Consider the following 21,352-nt stretch of genomic DNA (forward strand, 5'->3'; position numbering starts at 1 on the left):
AAGCAAGTAAAAGGCTTTTAAAGACCACGATTGCCTAGATGTCTTGGCGCTGGAGGAAGCAAGAAGAGCAGAGGGCGAGAGTCAGGAAGCACTTACATTTGCAGAATTTTGTCTGAAAAACTGCAAATGGAGCAGGTTACCAGGTGCAACAAAAAAAATATTTGTGAATTCTTGAAAGGGGGAAATCTGTGCCCAATCCAGGTCATAGACATTGAGTGGAGATTCCTTGCTTTCTCTACAGATAGCACTGTGTGTGATTTACATTTACATGTTCACTTTATTGCTGTGTCAGCCCTTTGTAATAGTACACAGACAGAATTGTTGACAGAACACACCTGGGCTATTCACTCAATTTTTTCCCAATTACCAATGCAGCACTGTTTTCAGCTATTGGGGTAATGATTCGAAGAAGCAGTCAGTGACCTGAGTTGTAAGGTGATTTGTAAAATATTGATCAAAGATGATTCCAGGGAAGTTTGTTAGGTTTTCTGACAGAAGGGTGTACTTGTGTGGCTTAGTTTTAGAAATGCTCCATTCTGGAAAGAGTAGAACACCAGCTACATGATTTAATCGAAGCGTTAGGTGAGCGTTACTCACACACAGGCCAGATAGACCAATCTGAAACAAACCACATATTTTTTTATTTAAAGTATCTTTGTCTGAAGCTGTAATAGCATGGGTCTAACTCAAGATTTAGGGCCATATGTATCAACAAACCCTTTTGCGATTCCTAAATAGCGATTTTTAAGGAATCGCTTTTTAGGAATCACAAAATGGTATGTATGAAGAAATTCGCTTTTTTTTAGCGATTCCTTAATCTTCCTTATTTGCGAATTCGCATTTTGCGAATTCGCAATTAAGGAATAATTTCCAATGCATTCCTATGGGCCGGGAGGCCCATAGGAATGATTGCGAAATAATTCTCAAATTGCGAATTCACAATTTGCTATTCGCAATTTGAGAATTATTTCAAGGGTGCAGGGGTGTCTCAAGGACACCCTGCTGCACCCCTGTAAATTACATGTGTGTGCATATGGCGCACATACATGCCCAATGGGCATGTATGTGCATCATATGCCACCCTCACAAATGCACAATTGTGCATATTTACAAGAATTCGCAAATTACCACCAACCACAAGTTGGTGGTAATTTGCGAATTCTAAACGTGAAATCGCAATTTGGAAAAGCTTCATACATAGCATTTAAGGAATCGCATATTTGCGATTCCTTAAATGCTTAAGCAAAATAAGGAATCGCAATTTTTTGCAATTCCTTATTTTGCTATTTTTTCATACATTAGAAAATCGGTAAAAAGGCCGTTTGCGATTTGCTAAGGCTGAAATTCTGTGAATTTCGGCCTTAACGAATCGCAAAAGGCTTGATACATATGGCCCTTAGGGCCTTATTTAGTGCTTGGCAGCGGGACACTTCATCACAAATGAGGCTGATGTTCTGCCCGCTGTTTTACAAGTGCATAATAGCCTATGCCACATGCAATATCGTGGACGGGAGGTGCTCAGGATGCAAAGATCAAAAATTCAAAAAACAATCCTAACAGCACAAAAAATAAGGATAAATATATTGGTGGAAAACAACAAGGATAACAAGCATTGGCAAATCCAATCAGCCTCGCCTATGCAAGAGCTATTGACTTTGCCAATGCGTTATAGCCATGTCACCAGTGTGGCTGCTGTTCCGCATGGCGAAAAGTTAGTGATGTAGCAGTAAGTGATGTTACTGTACAGAAAGAAGTCCCCCCAAATGAATTAAACAATGGCTCAAAGAGATTCCATTCACTTTAAGGTACAACTAGGAGCTCACCAAGGGGTGACAGAAAGGTCACAGAGAGAGAAGAATAACACATATTGATAAAAACGTTTTTATTTCATTTTTTTCTCTCCTTATTCTTATTCAGTTTATATATTTTTTGTTCAGAACATCAAATAGCATCATACAAGAATAAATAATTACAAAGACATAACATCAATAAATATACATCATATCGTATCCCCACACCAACCTCTCAGACACATACTCAAGTCTTGTTCAATTACACACACACATCCTCAGATATACAAAACCTCATACACATTCCTCAACGCAATCCTCAGGGTAACATGAGGAGGGGACCCTGTAGGATCTCTGTGGCACACAGCCAGGAAGCCCAGATTGATAACACAGGATCCAAAGTTCAAGTAACGCCGACGCGCGTTTCAGTGCAAGGCCCAGATCTATGGGCGCACCTTCGTCAGGGCTCTCACGTCGAGGTGGGGGGAAGACAATACCAATAGGCAATATATACCCGTGACCAATCTAGGCAACCCCCTTGCAGAAGCCCACGTGGCACACAACTGGCAGGGATGATTGAGAGGCAGATGTGCCTACTGAGGAACCCACCCATTCAGAACTGCTTGTGGCTATTCAGGGTTCCAGGGTAGCCTTGGACGGGAAAATTGAAACGATGGCCATTGAGGACACCCTCCATTATACTGATTTACACAAGGTCTCTGACAAGGTGGGGGTGGCTGAGGGATCCATTTTGTAGCTGCAAGCAGAAGTGGTATCCTTAAAGGAGCACATGGCTACGGAATGTAAAAAGCTGGGATCCTGAATGCAATGGGTGGAAGACACAGCGAGGAAATCCTGCCACAATAATGTGAGACTTCTGGGGTTCATGGAGCAGACTGAGGGGCCCTCCACTGAGCATTTTGTTGAGAGCTGGCTCCGCGGCACCTTGAAACCCAGCGGATTGTCACTGCTGTCTGCCATTGAGAGAGCGCATTGGGCATTGTTGGTGCCTCCAAGGCTGGTTGCACCACTGCAGGACACGGATCGTGTCTAGTTTGAGAATCCGAGAATTTCCATTTACCATGACTATACTAACAAGGGCCAGGCATCTCGGAAGAGCTTCCTGGAGGTCAATGCCAAGCTCTGATCCATGGGTTTCCGCTATATGCTTCTGTACCCATCTAGACTGTGAGTGCTGGCTGGGGGCAAGTCTCACTTCTTTGACTCTCTGGATGATGCATGGAGGTGGCTGGAGGTGTGGGACAAGGTGCCCAATGATAAGACTGGTCCCTTGAAATCTGGAACAAGGGACTCGGGTGGACCCATATTCCTAACTGGAGTCTGCGCTGGGAGACTAGGGAAGGGGGATCTGATTCCTCTCTACCAATGCCCCCAACAACAGTGGTCATCCATGGGGATGGCACCATGGAACTGGCTCCCTCAGCTCAGCGGATGGAGCTTGGGGGTGCTCTGCCCACATTTGACAGTGCTTTGGTGATAAGTAATTTGGCTATATAATTCAATACTGGTTCCTTAAGTGTGTTTTGTGTACTAGGCTTTGTGGGATTCTGCGTGGAGGGAAGATGATTATTGTTAAGACAAAACTATCCATATAAATTTATGAAACTACACTTGGTGCTTTCTGGGGTGGTTCTATGTACTCCTGATGATGTTGTTTGACATGGCACTTTGTTTTCTTATGCGGGGGCCTTGGGGCTGCCTCTCCACATTACTGGTAGATACTAGTTGGGGTTTGCGGGGTTATGCTGTAGGTCCTGACATCAAGAGTGATGTTTGATCTGCAGAATACTTGGTTGCTGTTTTACTGCTTATCCGGTGCGGGGGGGTTGGGGTGCTTCGATGGTTACAGATCTCCTATGTTGGGGAGTGTTTGGTTCTTGTTAAAGTAAGTATGCTCAGATGGGTCACGAGGGGACCTTGTGGGAGTTTATATAGCTGGATGTTGGTGGACCCGGGGTGGTGCTCGCAGACACGGATGATGACATCTAGACATATGACTGAGCATATAAATACTGTCACGAGGAATGTCAGTAGGCTTAAAAATTATTCAATATAGCATGTTTACAGGAAACACATTTAGTAGACAGGGAGTGCACAAACATTGGGCAAGAAATGGAGGGGACAACTGTTCTCTGAATCCTATTCCTCATATGCGAGGGGTATACCATATGGGTAGCCCGGGGGTTACCTTTCTCCACACCTACAGTGAAGCAGACGTGGAAGTGTGTTATCACCTTCTGCAGGGCACACTGGATGGGGAACTTCTTACAATTCTGAACATGTATGAGTCTACCACGGATGATTGCTCTTTCCGTGATAACATGTTAGATTTATTGGAGACTGGTGTGGGGTCCCTCATTGTGTGGATGGGAGATTTTAATTGTGTCTTGGATGCGGAAAGGGAATGGCGCCCACCTCCCCGGGGATCAAGCCCCTGATGGTGAGCTTCCTCCCCATGGCCATGCATAATTTGGGTTTCTTGGAAGCTTGGTGGGCCCTGCACCGCGAGTGACAGGAGTACACTTGCCACTCAAAAACGCATAGCAACTATACTCGCCTGGATTGCTTTTTACTTGGGGGTCTGGATCATTCACAATTCGAAGCGGTGACACACCTGGAGCAGTTCCTCTCTGAACATTCTCCTGTGCTCCTTAGACTGCGCTGGTGGCTGCTAGAGGCAGAATCTGATCTTGACGCATGCCTCCTAACCTCTTAACTGATGATGCCAGTCGGGAATTATTGGTTACCTCTTTGATCAATTATCTGGAGGTGAACTGGCGCCATGTGTTGTCGAGTGGGAGGCACTGAAGGCAGTTATCAGAGGGAAATGCATTAGGACTGTCTGCTGAGTTCGCAGGAAGCTAGAGGCAGAACTCAAGGTCTTAGAGAAATGCTTCGCGACCATACAAGAAAAGGAGAAACACTCTACAAGTGCACAAAGGGAGTATTTGCAACTGCATAGGGAGATTGGTGGGCGTTAAGATGTGCTTGACAACATGACGTTAAGACATATCGTCAGCTGTTACACAAGGAGGAAGATAAATCAGGTTGGTCATTGGCATGCATACTGCAGCGGGCGGTGGAACCCCCTGCCATATTACTTCTTAGGACGGTGCTGGTGTGGTGGTCACCAACCACCAAGACATCCTACTGCCTTCGTTGATCACTTTTGTGTTGTGTATCGGGATGGTCCAGTGGGCCCGGAGGAGGCGTTACCTGACTTTTGCAGAAACTGGGGCTTCCCCAGTTGGGACCTAAACACGTGCAGGAGCTGGAGGAGGATATATTCTTGAAGGAGATGAGGGATGCTATAAGGGCACCTAACAGTTTAAAGGCTTCAGATGGGGATGGCATTTTCAGTTGGGTTTTACCGATCCTTCTGCTGCTCAGGGAGAAGTTATTGAAGATCTTTCTTGAGGCACGTGAGAGGGGTGTACTGCGAGAGATGATGCGCCATGGTCTTTTTTCTTATGCTTAAGCCTGGGGGGGACTCGATGGATCCCTCTTCATAAAGGCCTCTCACTATGCTAAACTCATATGTCAAGATTTTATGCAAAATCCTGGCCACTAGATTGCGAGGTGTTATACGGGATTTGGTCCATGAGGACCAATGCAGCTTTATGCCAGCGCGCAGTACGCCTTTTATTCAGTCGGTGTATCAGCTTCCGGTCTTCTGTCTTCGTTGGGAGACAGAGTTTTGATATTAGGGTATTTGGATCACCCACACTGTGGAAGCTCATATGCGCCTCAATGTGGATAGGGTGGTGACAGGTTTTGAATGCTCAGTCGTGTTTTCGAGTATGCTACCTCTTTCGGTGATGGGTCGGTTGGCCATCGCAAAAATTGTGTTTCTTCTGCACTTTTGATATCTAGTCCAGAATTAGTTATTTCCACTGGAGCCACAACTCTTTTATTGGACAGTCTGCTAGTCTCTTTGATTTGGGCTTGGTGCCGCAGCAGGGTGGCATTATATACACTTCAGAGGGATTTGTTGGAAGGGGGGTTGGCAGTACTGGACCTCAGGTTATACAACTATGAGGCACATTTACAGCATACTGCGAGGTGGCTGGCTGAGGCAGATAGCTCGGAGAAGAGGCTCTTTTGGGGCATGCTTGGGTCAGACATTTTAGCTCAATTCTTGATGGGGGGGGTTGATTGGAACACCCGGTTCCTTATCTGGTCGGAACTACTGCGACTGTCTGGGAGCAAGTGGTGAAAAGGGTTCTCCGCCAGGCTCCCTTTGATAGGGAATTGCAGATTTGGGGCCGTGCACCATTTTGGGCAATTGAGGACCATATGTCTCTGGAGCAGTGGAGAGTGGGGGGCTGTTGGGTGGCAGGCGAGCTGTATCCCGGGCAGCTATTCATTTTGTTTAAGGATGCCCAGAATTCCATTTGAATAGGTCCCTGTGTGCTAAATTGGAGAGTGTCGCAAGGGGGGTGTGGAGTGACTTTCTGGCCGTGTCACAGGTTTCAGAGGTGCTGGAGGGTTTTGTTTGATTGGAGAGGGGCAGCACTTAATTACCATGTTTTAGAAGGCCCTCAGAGGGTGATAGAGTGAGGCACAGCAGGAAACAGGGATTCAGGTAACCAAAGCAAAGCGTATACCCATTTATTCCACGCGTTATAAACCCAGTTTGACAATTTACCTATTATGTTTTCCCTCTATTTATACAACTACATTTTGGCCCATATTACGTCAGGTCCTTTGATGGATCGGAGAATTTGACAATGAATTTAGATGAAATATTCCCCTTATCACGACCTAGAACAAAAGGAATATTTATATTTACACCTTACTACGTACATTTATATATATATCTCTTCATCATTATAATAAAGAATAAAGACAAACTCAGTTTCTCTGTTAGTTTGATTTTATCTATTTTCTTTGAAATTATATAGAATGGTCAAACAAAGACACATTGTTGAATCTGAATATTCATACAAGAATACAATTCAGGTAATCACAGTAACATCTCAATTAAGGCGCACAAGTTGAGTGGATAGTATAAGAGACAAAAGAGCATTTACAATAAGAACAATGCAAATACAGAATTTCATATGAACCTAGAAAACTATAGCACACCGTGGTAATAGCTGAAAATGCTAACCCTCCAGCCGAAAGGGAAAGCTGTGGCTATCCTCATGAGATATGAGGAGCAAAGTTAGGGAGTCAGCTTACAGGCAACATCAGCCAAGTACAACTCAAAGGAAAAGCTCACTCGAATGCCTCAGATCGATCTCACACCAACACCCTCCTCTCTCAAAGCCCTTTGCCTACCCGGCGGAAACTATCACTAACAATTATACCCTAATGTTTATCAATTTTGGCTTATTCTTATAACAAAATCCAGGACAGTCATTTTCTGATTGGCTGACAGGTATAGGGTAAAAGACACACCACTTCCATTGCTCCTCTCTTTCAAACATCCATTGTTTTAGTTTCATGCTGTCATCATCGTTCTTTGACAGAGGAAATCAAAACTTCTCCTTCTTCGGTGCACACATATTCAGATGCAACTTTTGAAACATTTAGCAGTACAGTTTATCACAAGAGCACACTTTTCCTGCGTCAGTAGGAAGTATCGTAGATACACTAGACACGTACCAGCCATCTGAGAATAAAGAACACAACAGACAGCTCTGAATTGTGAAACTCATTTTTATTGTTTCCACATTCTAAGCAAAATTAACCCTAATGACAATGCTGAGGCCTTCTTTGCAAACATACAATTTTCTCTAGGAGAAATTTACATGGTTTTATTATTTATTCAGAAACAAGAGCTCCATTTCATAATTTCAATTCAATCTCTTATTAGTATAATAACATATAATCATTTAAAGCTATTATTCTTTAATTAATATATGCTTAGTTAAAACAATAAGCATTATTTTTCGGGTTTTACAGAAATCATTTGCAGCCTACTTGAGCACAGTGTCATTTTTCCACACCTTTCTCACTTCTTTTTCTCAACAACATTGTTAATTATTTTAGATTAATTTCAAAGGTTGCTAATAACTTCACACCATGGAAGGTTTAATCCGGGTAGGTTTTATTTACACAAAACCTGCTCCATCAGGGGGACATGGTGAAAAAGCCCTGTGTGGCACGCCGCAACAGGGAGCTGGAGTTTGAGGGTCTGATCTCTGACACTGACTGGTCACATGCCTTAGAACTGGTGTACACTGTCTCCTACAATAACAGGTTTAAATTGCTACATTGTAATTTTCTGCATAAAACTTACGTAACCCCCTGCAAATTAGACAGAATGTAAATCATCTAGGGGAGCTTGATGTAAGCGATGTGGGGAAGAGGATGCTACTTTTCTTCATTTGGCTTGGCTATTTGTTGGGGTTCAGCAGTTTTGGGGGGGCAGTGGTTCCCAGGATAAAGGGAGTCACCAGCTGGTGATTCCTCTGACTCCGATGACCTGCCTGTTCAGAATAGTGGCCCAACCCAAGGGGTAGAAGATACCTCACAGCTAGCTTTTCTGTTGGCCAAATGGAGAGTGGCCATAGGGTGGTTGGGGTACCGGAGGCAACTGATTCACCACTGGCTTAGTGATCTCCTGGAGTGGTGAGTGGCAGGGGCTGCTCCTCTGCTAAAGCAGAGGGGTGCTGCTACTGCTCTTTGAGCAGTGGAAAAAATACAAATGAAATGATAAAGCACAGTTATTATCAGTTTATTTTTCCTTACTGAGGGAGGTTTGTGGTTGGGCTAGGCTGGGATGTAGTCACAGCCAGCAGGGGAGGAGTGGTTGGGGCACATGAGTGTGCATGACGGTTTGGCTGGCCATCTTGGGCTGGCCAAGCAGTCATGCCCACTTTTCATGTACTCCGCTGGCTGTATTGTACAGCCATTTGTGGAGAACAGTCATGCACATGCTTATAGTCCCCATCTCAAGGCCGAACCATAGTGCTCAGTCCAATCACAATGCTGCTGCCATGGTGACAGCAGCATCGTAATTGGCTTAAGGGAGCCTGTGTGTGCCTCCTGCTTACGGCAGGAACAAGAAGAGGACGAAGCTCAACTGAGGCGGCAGTTTGCAGCCAGGTAAGTCATTTAATTATATTTCTAACCCCCGCCTACCCACACTTGTCAGTGGTAGCCGCCAATGGGCAGATGAACAACATATGCATTTGGTGCATATAGATGATGGGGCAGTGGAGGAGATACTGGTATGGGGCTAACTTCTTGAAAATTGTAATGATGATGATGATGACGACTCAGATTCGGATGTTGAAGGTTGACTTGTTTGTCCATTTTGTTTCTTCATGACACATGTGACAACCAACTGTGTCAATGCTGGATTTACTATATTATGTTTGGGCTAGTTGATTTGATTTATGTGTTTCAGTCTATCGCTCATAGTGCTATCTCTTTAAATGATGCAAGTCCTGACATGTGTGTTGTAACACTTACTCATGCATCTATCCCTGCTTGAGAACTTGCTTCTGTGAACCTGTGACTATTGCACTGTATGATTTGTGTTTGTGATTGTTTTCATATTGAGAAAACCAATAAATAAAAATTATGCAAAAAAAAAACTTTCAACGATGGTGTACAGAAGTCACACTGCTAGAAACATAGCAAAATAAATTTGACCAAGCCAATACCTCATGTAGGTGAGACCTATTGGCTTTGTCAATGCATGTTTTAAAATTATTTCTAGCCATGCTGCTCAGTAGCTGTGCTGCTGTACATCACAGCTAAAGTATTCGCCTTTGCCAATAGCTCTCATAGGCATGATCTATTGGCTTTGACAATGCTTGTTTAGAATAATGTTCTGTGTTAAATGCCCTTTAGCCGCCATTTTTTCTACCCTCGGTTGGTTCTCTTGTTACAGGTGTTACAGAGCTTCAATCACATTAGCGGTCAATGTTCATATGCTGACTCAGAATAAACTTTGATAGCCTCAGTTATGGGAAGGAAAAGCTCACAGCAGGCAGACATCATAAAATTGTGCGCCAAACATAACAATGATTTCTAAATTGGACAAATATGGTAATTTAAGTAGCAGAAAATAAGATTTATTATTCGACAAAGTAAGTCAAATTCCATCAGGTGGAGTTTCACTTTCTTTGTTTATAAAATATCTCAAATTCATATTTACAAATTTTTTGTTCTGCAAAGAAACGTGTTTTCCTGATATAAATACCGCTAACTTTAGTTTTGCACTGCAAGTTTGGTATAAGTTTTACATAACGTGATATTTTTGTATTTTAATGAAAAGCATAACTATGAATTTTACTCTGATCTGTCAGAAGAATTTTCATTTTACACTCTCTTTCTTTGACAAAATGTACATTTAGATAATCATATGTCAAAACGGTCATTTGATGTTCAAGTTTTAGACATTTCTTTTTACCTTTCCAAACGGTGATGGAGTCACAAAAACGGAGACACCTCACAGATGTTGCGCTGATCTACCGAGCAGAAGAATTTGACATCGGAACCAGAACTTAATGGACCATTTAGAGGGCTTAGTCAGCAACACCAGTAACTTGAGATAAATGGAAGTTTCAAATGAAGAGCAGAACATAATACAAGAGGAAGTTCTGAACGATGGGCCATTTGAGGTTTTTGGCACTGAGCAATAGTGTAGCAAGAATGCCATGGTTTCTGCTGCAAGCATTGGAAATTGCCCCTTTGACTGCTGTTGGGTTAATTAGGAAAGGCAATGGCCCCATCAGGGTTCTGGTTGTCTGTGCCACTGCACCTGCTGCACCAATGGTAGCTACACCCTTGCTGTTGACCAATAATAGGGCCTCATTGCGATGTCAGTCAGAAAGGCTCCAAGCGGAATTCGGATTATCCGAAACCGTGTTGGAACCCATGTTTTTGGCCGACTCAGAAACCTTTCCTATCACCCTATTACGATGAAAGGTAACTATTCAGTCATTCCGATTTGGTTCCGACTGGCAATCAGAGACACTGAGTTGGCTGGAGCTCAACGGACCACATTTATGACCGACGCATTACGATTTTGGATTCGGACAGACTTTCCAAATCTTTCTGTCTGACATGGATCAGCTGTCAGAAACCAACTTTGGGGGTCCATAGCATGTATCCTTTTACCCAGAGGCCTCCGGTTGGGGCACGTGGGGGTACCCATGTGTCCCCTCTTTATAACCATGCACAGTATGGCAGGCACCATGGGGTGCCCACCACAGGGTGCAAGGTTTTCCGTAACCACCCCTTTATTCAGTGGGAGCCTGTGTTGTCAGTCGGAACACAGCCATCCATTGAAGTCCATCCATTGAAGTCTATGGGAGTCCGACCAAACGGTGTTCGGAAGCATTGTAATCGGTCGGTCGGACTCCCCAAATCAGAGTCGGTCTGAAACGATTCCGACACGGAGTCGGTTGGAATGCTTTCCGACCGACATCGTAATGATGGCCTAAGTTGCAAAAAGAACAGATGATGGATGAGATGCTGAAGAAATCAAACATTCACCCGAGTCATTGATCAATATTAATCAGCTATAACTATCTTCTCTTCCTTAATGAGCCCATACTTGTTAGGAGCAGTGATTAACATATCTTAGAAACCTGCTGCAATATGTGTCAAAAATGACCACAGTGCGGTGCTTAATCTGTAAACAGAAAACATAAGTGCAAGCATTGAAGGCATTTCACAAACATTCACTGCAGCTAGCATCACCCACAGGTCCTTCTGCTGATGTTAAATTCAGTGAAAAGATTATTTACGAACCATGACACTAAGACAAATGCGCCATTTTGGACTGTTCCGCGTCATTCCAAACTGTCAGGATGGCCTGGAAGTTCTAATTGTATAATAAAAAAAAAGATATATGACATAGTCAGATGCTCCACTGATGTGCGCCTAAAAAACATAGACCCCCAGTCTCACTATGTGGTGTACTCTGAAAAATATGTACTGGTATTCAGCAATAAGAGTCGGTACTGAGCAGCGGAAAACAGCACAAATTAAAGATGCCATAGGGTGGCAGTGTTTAACCTCTTCGACGCTGATGACAAGCTCAGCTCGTCATGAAGTACACCTCTCGTACGCTCATGACGAGCTGAGCTCGTCATGAACTGCGGGATTTGCGAATCTTTAGCGCACAGCGGGAAAATGCGCCGCACCAATGGTGTTAAGAAGCTTTCATTGGGAGACAGTGGCGTAACAAAGGTGCTCCGTGGCATAAAGCAAGTAAAGCAAATGAGCCCACAACCACAAATTAAAAAAAATAAAAACAGTTAAAATCGTGTTGCAATGTCAGATCCCTGGGACCCGGCGCAACAGCACCTGCACTATTAATAGATACCCCTTGCTTGGACAGAAACAATATAACAATATACATGTAATCATAGCCAAAGCCACTGTTGCTGCCTCTTGATAATGTTTTCTGCTGAGCTTATGATTTTTCTGAAAACATCCAACGTTGTTCTGTTGATCAAGTTCATAATAAGCATCTGATTTCCTGTCACGTCTAGCAGCTTCACAATTGTTATGGAAATGCTGATATTTTCTCACAGCAAATTCCTCTTTCTCTTGTTGTTCTTCTATGCAACCTGTTTCATGACGATTAGGTGGTTATCCAGAGAGTACACTTGTTCTTGCCACTGTCACTGGTTGTATTTACTGTCAACTCTCATACATAACCTTTTACTTTTTAGATAGATGATATGTGCCATGGCTCTTTTGCTGTTCATGTTTTGTATGACATTTTATCTCTGTCTCTCACTCCCTCTCCTGCCCTTTTTCTCTCACACTCTCTCTACCTTCATCCCTTACTCCCTCTATGGTAGTTGGAGAAAAATAGTTATAATATAGGGAGACAGAAATATCGTGATGCAGAAATATCTATGTCAAGAATATTGTTGTTTCTGATAAGTAATATAATTAAGAATATTGTTCTAAATCGCGCTGCACAGACAGTAATGGCAGGGAGGGGGCTCGAAGACGAACACAGAAGACTCACCCCCACGAACAATGCATTTGAGTTGGGACACTAAGCACTCTGCTCAGTTGGGGAGGTAGAAGGTTCTTAGTCCACCGGGCAGGGAGGCAGGGTGGGGGGTAAGGGACTTACAAGTACTAAATTGGTTTTGTTTTCGTTATTGTTACCTGTTTCTGAATTGGCTGGCTTTTAGTATAGGCACACACCACACACTCTGGTTCCTATCAACACAATCAGGCACGATGCCTTGAATGAGGTGATTCTTATTGAGACGCCTGCTACTCTCTATCAGACACTGCGCCCACCTTGTGGGGCAATTGGAAGAAGACCTGGAGAACACACTAGACGTTAGCATACACAGGGCTTCGGCCCGGGTGCAGAACCCAGTAGCACTGGTACACTTGGATTGGTGTCATTACAACGCAGGCTATTCCAACGCCTGCTGTTACAACGCGGTTTTTACATCGCATACCACTACAGCGCATAGTGCTTTTAGGCGCTGGATAGTGATTTATTTAATTTAGTATTCCAACTCCAGTCCCCGTGGATAGTAGGGAAAGTGTTGGATAGTAAATTAAATATATTCCCTATCCTAGAGCGCCCCCCAGCGCAATGCGTTGTAATGGTTTGCGTTGTAATGGTTGCGTTGTAATGGTAGTGCGTTGTAATAAATGCATTGTAAGTGATGTTTCCCGTACACTTACACAACAGATATTATGGTAGACCACGATCTTTCGACACTTGACCCCCAATCGCAACCATTGATCTCACCTCCACTAACTTTTATATCATGGAATGTAAACGGGCTAGGACATAAAATCAAACGGGGACTGGTCCTCCAATATTGAAAAAGAAAAGCGCCCACATTGGTTCTATTACAAGAAACACACCTGGTAGGAGCGGCCTGTAAGGCTTTGAACCGTTGGGGTTTCAAAATGATTACACACGCAGAGTTCTCCTCCGGCTCCCGTGGGGTTGGCATCCTTGCCCATAAAAGTGCTCCACTGATGATAAAACACACATGGACCGACGACCAAGGGCGCTTTGCGGCGGTCACTTGTCAATAGGAGGGGCGGACCTATAATATACTATCGGTATATATTCCCCCACTCTACACCAGGGGGCCTTCCAAGACCTAGGGAAGCTACTACTCGAACTCCCGGAAGGGGAACTGATCATGGGGGCGACTTCAATGCAGTGCTGAACACAGCGATAGATCGGCAGCCTCCTCGTGAGGCTACCAGACCAAACCAAATGTTTACAGATTTTATGGACGCTTTAGGACCGGTAGATATGTGGAGACTTAAACATCCAAATGACCGCCACTACACATTTCACTCGGGAGCTCATAATAGTCTCTCCCGGATAGACTATATATTGACACTAGCGATCCCTCCCGAACGGATAACGGTCCTAGAACACCTGCCGAGGGGGATTTCAGACCACTCCCCAGTTCAACTCACCTACACAATACGACCCACTAGACGACAAAGAATATACCCGATCTATCCCTCTTATTTAAAAAACCATATCATTGCGAAAGCGTTGAAAACCTCGACCACACAATACTTTGACGAAAACGTGGCGTCAGTGGACTCGCCATCAATCTTATGGGATACGTACAAGACAGTGATTAGGGGACAAGCTATCTCCACCATCACTAGACACAAGAAAGACCAGAGGGCAACCATTGAGTCGCTTGAAACGGCGGCCCAGACTGCAGAATTGGCCCACGCCTCAGATCCCTCGGAGGACAAGGCGCGAGCCCTAGCATCCCAAGAATATAAGGCATATGCAGAGGAAATGGCAAAAACTAGACTCACTGACACTCTACATAGGGTATATGAATTAGGAGACAAGACAGGGAAAATGCTTGCATGGCTTGAAAGGAAAGCCAGAGCAGATAGGTGGATAGCCAAATTAGCACTCACGGATGGCACACACACAACTTCTCCTCCAATGATAGTGGAAGAACTAGCCACCTATTATGAAAATGTATACACGGCACGAGGCACGATGACAAAAGAGGATAGCATGCACTTCCCCCAGGACATACCCCTGACTACTCTATCGCAGGAAGATGCACAAGCTCTAGAGGTCGACTTAACAGAAGACGAAGTAGGTAAGGCCCTAACAGCCTAGCAAACGGGCAAGGCTATGGGACCAAATGGCTTACCTGTGGAACTATATAAAACAATGGCGCACCAGATCATCCCACATATGCTCCCCATGTATAATGAGTGTTTAGCACAGGGCACACTTACAACTGACCAACGATTGGCCACCATCGTCACGGTTCACAAACCGGGCAAACCACCTGACCAAACGTCCTCATATCGGCCGATCTCACTAATGAACACGGATGCGAAAGTCTTAGCTAAACTACTGGCACTGCGATTGCAGCCTCACCTCACAACATTGGTACACCTTGACCAATCGGGCTTTATGCCCGGGCGAAACACGTCCTTTAACCTACGACGCCTTAATGGGGTTCTGCACCGCATTCCAATGCTACGGGAAGATGCGGCCATTCTATCCCTAGACGCGACAATTGCATTCGATCTGGTGGAATGGCCGTTCCTATTTGCAGTCCTTAGAAGGATGGGCTTTGGCCCCAAATTTTGTGGTTGGATTAAACTACTCTATACGGCACCCCTGGCGCAAGTGGTAGCTAACGGCCATACCTCACGTACAATCACACTAGGTCGCGGAACAATGCAGGGGTGCCCACTATCCCCACTCCTATTCCCACTCATTCTAGAACCACTGGTGGTGAAAATTCGCACGGAACCTATGATCCGTGGGATCACATGGGAGACAGGTTGGGAAGATCACATCTCCCTATACGCCGATGACGTATTAATATATTTAATGTCTCCTACCTCATCCTTGGCAGCTCTGATGGTTGTACTCAGGACCTACGGGGAAGTGTCAGGATACACGATTAACTGGGCCAAATCGCTTTTAGATGTATTACATGGACAAATACCCACGCTGCCCCTTGCCTGCTCCCTGCAAACAGTGACCAGAGGGTTTAGATACCTGGGAATATATGTCACCCCACAAGAATCGATTTTTATGGAAGAAAACTTACTGAAACTTCTACAGAGGCTAAAATCAGATGTTACACAATGGCGCTCCCTCCCACTAACACTGTTGGGAAGGGCAGCACTATTTAAGATGCTTTCACTCCCAAGGTTCCTCAATGCGTTGCAAAACACCCCATTTCCGGTCCCTCTCACCTATTTTAAATCAATAGATGCAGAAATCTCCTCACTGTTATGGGATGGAAAACCAGCCCGCATAGCGCACTCCAAACTTATCTGCAGTTGGTACGACTGGGGGATCGCCCTGCCAAGTGTTAAACTGTATTACTGGGCTTCACAACTAATGGTAGTCAACCAGTGGTTACATGCTCCACACCATGATCCAGCCTACAGCCTTGATAGGACTATACTTCCCCCAGACCAGCTGATGATGGCTCTTTATACGAACAAACGGTGCCATACATTCTCAGGCCCTACGGCCCACACAGTTAGAATTTGGCATATGGCGCAGAGGGCCCTAGGATGGCAGGGAGTGCTCACACTGGCCACACCGCTCTGGGACACACGTCGCCTTGGTACCTTGGCAAATACTAAGGGAGTCAGGCAATGGGACCTCATTGGTATCTCAAAAATAGGCGACTTTTGGGTACGGGGTGAGATCATCACATTCCCAGCTCTGCAAGAGAAGTATGGAATGGCGGATACCGAGCAGTATCGATACGCCCAAATCAAACATGCTCTGCAAGGGGCCATTCCACTGGGTACAACACTTGCTGAATCCTCCCTCCTGGAGGATAGACTCCTCACTGACCACCTTGCAAAGAAAGTGACATCACTCACATACCGAAAGCTAGTGAACAATCTATCGGACCCCACGGTGGTTCTCCGTAGCAAGTGGGAGGTGGAACTAGGAGACATATATGACGAAGACTGGTTATACGCACTGGCATCAGCAAGAGAGGCCTCCATACCATCTCGGCTGAAACTCATACAACTAAAGATATTGCACAGAATATACTATTCCCGCACACTACTGCACAAGCTGGGTCACATCCCAGAACCTGATTGCTTGAGGGGCTGCGGGTCCCCGGGAACGTACTTTCATATACTATGGGATTGTCCCAGAATACAAACGTATTGGGCTGATGTTCTATCTGAAATCTCTGAGTCCAGTGGGGTAGAACTGCAGCCAGAACCCAGGTGCTGTCTATTAAATATCTGGTCACCTACGGATTTGAATCAAGGGTTACAGACCTGGGCAATGCTGGGCCTGGCCCTGGCAAAGCGGAACATTGCTAGGAGATGGGGTTCCGGATGATACCCTCGAGCACACAGTGGGGGAATGATATGGAAGCAGCGAATGGTGGCCGAAAGAGCTGTATATGTACATGGGAGCTGTCCCACAAAATGGTCCAAAATCTGGGGGAAATGGAACAACTATCGGGGAAACCTATGTGAACCTTCACAAGATCAGAAATATAGAAGATGTAATGGATATGTGTTTAGGGGTAAAGAGAGAAGAGAAAGGACTAATATTGCCGTTTGATGTCTCTGGTTGCTAGGGGAGGGAGTTCAAAACACGAGAAGTCTAGTGTTCATACACAAGGGAGGGAACTTCCGAAGATTCGTTCATTGAATATTGCAATTGTGTTAATGATGCAAATGGCAGACGCTGATATCTATATGTTATACTGAATGGTGTACACAGAAGAAATTATTATATGTATTTGCGTGATACAAACCATATACTGCCGCAAGTGTGTAACTTGATGAAAAGCCAATAAAAACTGTTTAAAAAAAAAAGAATATTGTTGAATATATTTTTTTCAATAATATAGTTGTAAAGAATATCGTTTTGCAATTAATTTAATGTGTTCTAGTTTATATATTAATTTTATGTTAGTGTTGTTTGTATAATTGTTATGCAATTTTTTAAATATAGCTTTCACTTTTAAATGATTTGGAATTTTCAATTTAATTGTTAATAATTTATAGTTTCGGAGCTGGTTGTTGGGTTTGGAGGGGGTTAGGGTGAGAAGTTAAATAAGTAAAAATAACCTAATTTCTAATTTTGAAGTAAGTTTGTGATTGATATTCACCATGTAAAATATGTAATATTGATTTATTATACTTATATTTTAGGTGTAGGGGTATAAGGTGGGTAGTTAACACTCTAAATTGTGGGGTATAATGAAAGGTTTGGGAGTGGATAATAACATTATCTGTTTCTTGAGGGAACTCTACAGTGGAGCCACAGCTTCTGTTCGTTACGGCAGGGGAGGAGAATGCTCCAGACAATTTAGTGTAGGTCGCGGAGTGCGGCAAGGTTGCGTATTGGCACCTTTTTTATTCCTTCTTTATATTAATGGGCTTGAGCGTCACCTGCTGCAAGAGTGTAGGGATATGCCCAGGGTGGGGAGGAGGGAAATCCCTGCGCTCATGTATGCGGATGACGCAGTACTCATGGCACGCACTCCTCGCGCTCTGCAAAAACTAGTAGTTAGTTTTGAGAAATTTATGTTGAACCTGGACCTACTAGTAAACTGTAGTAAGACTTTTACAATGAATTGTGGCCTAAAACCAGGTAAACTGATGAAGCGTATGTTTTTAAACAATATGCCACTGGATAACACCCCAACCTTTTCTTATTTGGGCATTTTATTCCATGAGTCAGGTTCGTGGACAAGTGCAATTAAGGCTAGAACTCTTTTATTCATGAAAACGATCATGGCCTTACAGAATTTCGTCAGAAAATTGGGCAGGAAGCCGATAAAAGAAATGTTAACCATATATAAAGCTACATGCTTGTCTGTGGCTATGTATGGCTCAGGTCTGTGGGGATATGCAAATGTTGATCAAATCCAGCTGGTAGAGAATACATTTTTGAGGGGAGTTCTAGCAGTTCCACAGTGTGCTGCCACATTCAATTGTCACGCTGAACTTGGCCAACCTTACATAACGGACATTATCAGAATTCAACCTATCCTACTGTGGCATAGGGTATGGACTACTAATGAATGCGTTATGAACCGGGCCCTGCTACGTGACACCCTCAGTTTGGACCATGTGGACAGAATGGAATGGCTGGGTTATGTAAAGCACTTTCTAACCGAGATTGGATTACATTCATATTTTTCGGACCCAACCTCAATGGATACCATTTCCAGGAAGACACTAAAAACCATCTGCCTGGACCACCTGGTGGATAAGAGGAAGAGAGTGGAAATTTTGAAACCCTCAGTACACTCTCACCTTCCTACTCTCTGTGAGACTAACACTGTACAGCCATATTTATCCCTGTCCATGACTAACTATGATCGTTTTCTTTTAACTCGTTTTAGATTTTGTATATTTTTTAGATTAGTGTCTTTTCCATGCATGAACTCATGGAAACATATTTTGCCCACCTGTTTGTGTGATGGTACGTCACAACAATCTGATATTCATATCCTTTTTTTCTGCAAATTTTATAGTGCCATTCGTAGGAAAATCATTGTCCCTTTTTTAAAAAACATGAATTTAACCAGATGTCGTCCAGCTTTTCTAGAAGTACAGAAAATGGACACGATTTTAACAGTTACTGTGATTTTAAATTATTTAAAAAGTGTTTTTAAATTCAGGAAACAAATGTTAATTGAAATAGCCTAGACTTCCTACTGATCTACCTCACTGCACCAATAATCATGAGATGTAATTATTGTAATTATTGTAATCATTGTATTTTGTTTTATGTCTGTTACTTTTATGGTTATTTGTTTTTAACCGAATAAAGTTTATTGAACTGAACTGGGTAGTTAATTAGGTAACATTGAATTAACAACTAATTTACAATTTGTTGTTAATTATTTAATTGATTAATAACTATGTAAATTGTATAATTATAATAGTCTTTGTTATATTGTAGGTGTGGACGGCTGATTTTGAGAGTAGTATTAACAATTAGTTGACTGTTACTTGTTATTTAATTATGCAATTGTTTATACATTTTGTAAATTGAGTTTCACTTATTTATTTTCATTATCTTTTAGTTGTGGGTTGCTAGGTTTGTCAAGGTGTAGAGTGGAAAGTTAATCAAGTAAATATTAAATAAGCATTAATATGTATTTGGAAATTATTACATTATTTATGCATTTTGTAAATTGGATAATTGTTTTTTTTCCTATATATATTTTATGTTAAGTAACAATATTTACATTTAGAGTTTTATATTTCTTCTAAATCAATAGGGTTATTCCAATATGAAAGTTGTTGAAGTGAAGTAGTTTACCTATTGTTGCTTAGATTGGAGTTGGAATTGTAAATCTTATCCCTCTGAAGTCCAATGCTTTTCCTACTGTTACACAGACTGGAGTGGGAATAGTGAACCTTACCCATCCAAAGTCCAACAATTTCCTTACTGTTGCACAGAATGGAGTTAGAATAGTAGTACATTTAACGCCTCTGAAATCCAACACTTTCCCTACTGTTGCACAGACTGGAGTGGGAATAGTAAATCTTACCCCTCCAAAGTCCAACATTTTCCCTACTTTTGCACATATTGGAGTGGGAATAGTAAATTGAACCCCAACGAAGGACAAGTTTTCCTTACCGCTGTGCTGTTTGGAGAGGTACTAATATTTTTAATCCCTCCGATTTCCTACAATTTCTCTACTGCTGCATAAACTTGAGTAGGAAAAGTATAGCTATGATTCCTAGACTCCAATACATTTCCTAATATTGGTTAAATATGTTTTTTAATATTTGTTTATAATTTAAACTTTATAGTGTTTGTTTATATTTCTATTATTTTAAACATTTTATTATATTACAGAAATGTGTTTTTTTGTTTTTCCAGTTTTTTAAAATGTTATTTTACTGCCAATTTATTTAATGTTTTTGGAATTGAATTGAGTATATTTAATAATAATATATTTCTGTTTTTTGCAATATATATATATATATATATATATATATATATATATATATATATATATATATATATATATATATATATATATCATGGTTTTATAGAGATTATTTCACATAATGTAAAATATATATTCATAATAGATAAATTACATTTTATATATATATATATATATATATATATATATATATATATATATATACATACATACACACACATATATGTATGTGTTTATGTAACCATATAGTTATGTATAGTATTAAATATTAGAGAGATATAGTTAATGTACATAATTTAATGGTAGATATGAAAATATTGAGAATATACTACTTAAAAAAAATATATATGTTAAGAAAATATATTTTGTATTTATTTCTAGAATGTTAGTGTGAAACGATCTTTTTAAAAATATTTTTGTACTTTCCATTGTAAGGATAGGAAACCAGTATTTTTGAATTGACACCAGTTTTCTGTTACACAATATTGTTGATTCCGATATTCTGTCAGTAATCTCTCTCTCTCTCTCTCTCTCTCTCTCTCTCTCTCTCTCTCCACCACTACCGCCCATTTTCCCTCTATCTCGTCATCGGTCCCTACCTACATCTCACCCATCCCCTTCTTTTGTGCACACACCCTGTCTCTCATAGCTTCTCATCCA

The sequence above is a fragment of the Lissotriton vulgaris genome, chromosome 4_1 (genome assembly GCF_964263255.1).
Source record: "Lissotriton vulgaris chromosome 4_1, aLisVul1.2, whole genome shotgun sequence".
Taxonomy (NCBI): Eukaryota; Metazoa; Chordata; class Amphibia; order Caudata; family Salamandridae; genus Lissotriton; species Lissotriton vulgaris.